Raw genomic sequence first — 4,928 nt, forward strand, 5'->3', positions numbered from 1 at the left:
GGGGGGGGGGGGGGGGGGGGGGGGGGGGGGGGGGGAGGGGAGAGGGAAGGGAGGAGTAGGGGTCAACCATAAGCCCCCAGGCCAGGGTTAGAGTTAAAGTTATATAGTATATGTATATGTCTATATATCTATCTAGAAACAATTAATTATTTTATTTCCTAGCAAAATCTTTGAACCCAGGAGTGAATTTAAGCAAGAAAAAAAAATGGTATGGTCATTCATCCTTTGTTTTCAAAGAGGACCATTGACATTATGGGTGATATCTTTACTTGCACATGAATTGGATTTAAATGACAGTTATAACTTTGGGTAGCTTTGCTACAATGCAAACATCTAGGGGTATGCAACTAGTGGATAGAATATATGGGAGACTCTATCCAGGTTCCCTTTAGCTTGGTTTGGATATAATGAACAGGCAGCAAAGAGGTCCACTAGAGAGATGCTGCTTTTCCAGACCAAATGTGGCCTCATGCAGAAAAGGGCAGCATAGCTATAGGGCATCTCTGGAATGAGCAATAGGGTATAAAGTGGTCCCCTACACTACTCAACTGAATTTGCCCCAGATGTCAGTCTGCCTAGTTACCGTTCTGCCCCCATATTTGAAAATGGAGCTCTCTGACAGCTTTAGACCCAGAATACAGTTACCTCAAACCTCTAGTAAATTATAAGATAGCTGATAATTCATGGAGGAGTTCACTGACATTCAATAAGCCAGTTTTGGAGGGGACAGTAGAAAACATGCTAAAGCAGATCTAAAGGCAGATTCTTTGCATCCTTTGGGATCTATCCTCTCCTTGATATGCATATGTTTCTGAATTGGTCTTAATTGAGTCATTTGCCCTATTGAGGGCAGAACCAGGTCTTTAGCATGCCTGACTGAATTATTCTTATGTAGAGAAGAGATAGTGTAGGGGCTATAAAGTTTTTATTACAGAGTTAGGATTCGCTGAATTACATTATTCACAAGTGGGAATCCTCTTTGGGGTGCCAGATTGATAGAAGGAGAGGTCATTCCTTCCCTAGACCTATTCAGAAATGAGCCTCCATTGAGCATCTCAACAAAGGCCAATTAGTATTGATTGTGCCTGCCTGGTTTGCTTGGGATGGACACCTGCCCTGTGGCAATGGGCCCTAGACCACCAACTCATGCCACCTCTGCACTTATCCCATCCCAAAGTCATCTGAGTACAACAGCTGACTGAAAAGCAAACACTCTGCTCTAATCTTTGCTCGGCACCTGCTATATTGAAGACAATCCCATTGCTACAAGGCATGTTTTCTCCTCCCTTCAGTCTTTATGAAATCTGAATCCATTGTAACTGTTGTTAAGGTAAAGCTAATACAGTGATCTTCCCTGTCCTTTAAAAAGAAATCACGTTGACTGACAGTGTACTTTTTCTTGTTGAATTATTTCAGTCACCTTTTTGTGTGTTCTAGTTTGAATATTGTACTATTGACATGTCCATGTATAAAATGCACTTAATTAATATGATTGTGGCTATCAATTGAATGAAAATAATTTCTTTCTTCTTAGGATCCCAGAGCATTTCACAGACATCACATCATTTGTTCCTTTATGAAAATGCTCTGTGGAGAGTGGGTGTTGTTCTCCCCACATTTCTTTGGGGAGCTATAATGATTTAGCAATTATTTAATGAAAAAAACAAAGGTAGAGCCAGATGTGGAGAATGCAGTCCGAAGGGACAGGAAGTAGTCTGTAAGAAGAAGGCTCATAAACATTTGTCCTGCCGTCTGTGCCTACTTTTTTGCTTCTTTGGAGGCAAAGAGTTAATATTTAACCAAGAAACTGATGCCTCAGTGCAGCTGGTAGTGATTCAATGAGAACCCAGCACCCACATGTAGGCACACAATTTCCTCCCTCCTGGGCTTAACATCTGTTCTTTCTTTCTCTCATTTGGCATCTTGGTAAAGGTCCTGGGGGACCCCCATCCATTACCATGAACTGAAAACTGAAATCTGGAGATGTTGTCTTTCTCTCTCCTTTTTTATGAATAGTCAGAGTCCTAAATTGATATTTCAGAAATCAGATCCAATTCATAAATACTGAATTCTGAATGCCTGACTACATTTGATAATCATCTGAGAGTCATTTGACAGATGTTAAAAGTGTAATTTTATGTTGTGCCCAATCTGCATTGAATTACTTGAATAATAGCACATGCTGCATTTATTTTCCTTTCCAAAACAGTAATCAAACACTAGGGAATAGATTTGAGAGAAGAACTCAAGGCGGTATTCATTTTCCTGATAATTGGAAGAGTGACAAATATAATTTATTTTACTTGGGTGCTTCTTCTACAGATATTCCATGGGAAGATCCCCACATCTTCCAGAATGCATCCCTGTGCCTAGCCTTTGTAGTGTTAGGATTTGGAAAGCATTTAATGAGCTTGAGAAACCAGTTTCCCTCCTGGGTCCATATTGTCCAATGGGAACCTGGTGTTTGCAAATACTGATTTGATTGACACATTAATGGATTTGTCTTCCTTCAAAAACTGTCCTTGTGCTATGGTGGTGGAGGGGGAAGGCAAATTGATAAGTTTCTGGTTTATGAGTTAAAGAGGCTCAGCCTCTGTTTAAATGAAATCCCCATGGAAACTTGTATTTCAGAGGTAAAGCTGGAGAAGAAAAGCTGCATGTCAACTTACAAAAGGGACAAGCCATGTACAGACAGACAGAGTGATGGCCTTTACTGGAGAGAATACCACATAGAAAGTTAAGTGGGCAGGTGTTCCCTGGCAGCTTGAGAAGGGAACATCTACAGTCGATTTTTTTTTGCCCAGGCTTTAGTGAAAATTAGTGAGGAAATGAGGGTGAATTGTTGGCTAGAAAATGAAGTCGTCCTTTCAGACCATAGACTAAAGAATTGAAAGATAATTGGGACAGTCCATCATGAAAGCCTAGCGCTCTTTTTTCCATTCACTTAAACCTTGGGGGACGAAGGGGAGGGTCGAGGCTCTGGGAAGGCAAGAAAGCATCTGATATCATACCCTGATTTGAAAATGTTCTATGGCTTCCATTTAGCAAGGCCCTTTGTATATAAAAGTAATGCTCCTAGGGGGACTTCGAAGCGGTATAGCTAAAGAATTGCGCTGTCCTGGCTCTCCCATTTGTCATCACTTCATGTATAGCCTGGTCTTTTACTGCACGTCTCCCTCTTTGCCTTGGGCACAGTAATGAATTCAGCCATTGCAGCCTCTAAGGAGGGGGAATCCTGTCAGATGGAGAACTGGTGGTTTTGTAACTTTGGGAGAGTGGGAGAGAATTTGGGAAATGTTTTTCCTTCCATTAGAGAGCTCATCATTTCAACTTCAGTCAGTGGCTAGGGTTAAGCCATAGGCTTCGGGTGTGTGTGTGTGTGTGTGTGTGTGTGTGTGTGTGTGTGTGTGTGTGCGCGCGCGCGTGTATGTGCATGTGTGTGTGTGTGTGGGTGTGTGTAACCCAGTTTCCTTCTTAGTGGACTGTGTATTGGGAAGTGCTGGGTCTGGCTTCTAGTGCGTGCACTGTCTACTTTTGGAAAAAGGTTTTGAACCTGAGCAAATCACTTTACCTCTCTGGGCCTCAGTTTCTTCATATGTAAAGTGGGTGGGGGTGTACTGGATGTCCTCTAAGGTACCCTTCTAGCTCCAAATTCTGTACTTTTATTCTTTTTAACTCCTTTCCCACTATCTACCTTTTGCTGACTGTTAGGTGACTATATGCTGGAGTCCTGTCATTGGGATCTGACTCTAATAGAACAGAACTCCAGACTATAAGAGCAACTGGATAAATTGTGAAAACCTGAATTTCCTGGGCATTCCTATAGTGGGAAACAATTATAGATCATCATAAACTTAGAACTGGAAGGAACATTAGAGGTTTCTTAGTTTAACCTTCTTATTTTTACATTTGAGGAAACTAAGATTGAGAGAGGAATTATGACTTACCCAGGGCCACATAGCTAGTGAGTGGTCAAGCAGGGATTTTGAATCCTGTCCTCTGACTCCTGACCCTGGAGTTCTTTACACAAAACCACACTGTCCACCCCTACTTAACTGCCTCAATCTAAGACCATAACTGGGAAAGTTGGTATCTGGGGCGGCTATGATGAAATTCTCCCTTGGTTGAGGGAGAGAGGGGTAACAGGGGAGGACCAGAAACTGCCCTGTGAGAAGTGGGAAAAAACAGAGACCATGAGATTTTACTTGAAAGCCCCTGTTAGGGAAGTCTCAGAGTGGGAGAATATCTCCCCAGCAAGTCATCTACTAGCTTCCTATTTTAACTAATTAGTCTTGCTAAGTTCTTTTGTCCCTATACTGCTGAAGCACTGGAAGTGCTGTTGACCTCTAAAGTCAGCACCTTAGGGCATCGTTCTGGTCACCCCAGCCTGGTTATGACTCTGACTGCATCTGCCAGTTTTGCCATAGTGGAGACTCAGACTAGTCTAAGTTCCAGTTGAGCATCCAGTCCATTTCCATAGACTAGATAATCTCTTGTAATGCCTTGTTTCCTTTGTTCTGTCCTATAGACAACAGGATCCATTTATTCGTGATGAATACTATTCAAAAGTAGATACAGCCCTTCCTCCTTATTACATATGGCACCTCTGAGTATTCCAAGATAATGGAAAAGACAGGAATAGAGATGATAGACTATAAGGTGTTACTATCAAGTAATAAGACTTTTAAAAATTAAATATTTTGAGAATTGCCCTCAGATCCAGCTTACAAACTCACTAAGAAAATCAGTGTCCTTATGGAATCACACCTTGTTTTTGAACCAAGAAGATTCCCCAGCTAGATCATCTACTTTTTATATCAGACTTTTTCCCAAGTTACTTTTGACTAGTTTTAAAATTAAATCATAATTGTGACCAATTTTTATAGAGAGGAGATAATGGAACACTCTTCCCTCCTCTCTGTGGAGAG

Source organism: Petaurus breviceps, unplaced genomic scaffold, assembly GCF_028583685.1.
Source record: "Petaurus breviceps papuanus isolate PSGF00001 unplaced genomic scaffold, PetGlider_PUasm1.0 90881, whole genome shotgun sequence".
Classification (NCBI taxonomy): domain Eukaryota; kingdom Metazoa; phylum Chordata; class Mammalia; order Diprotodontia; family Petauridae; genus Petaurus; species Petaurus breviceps.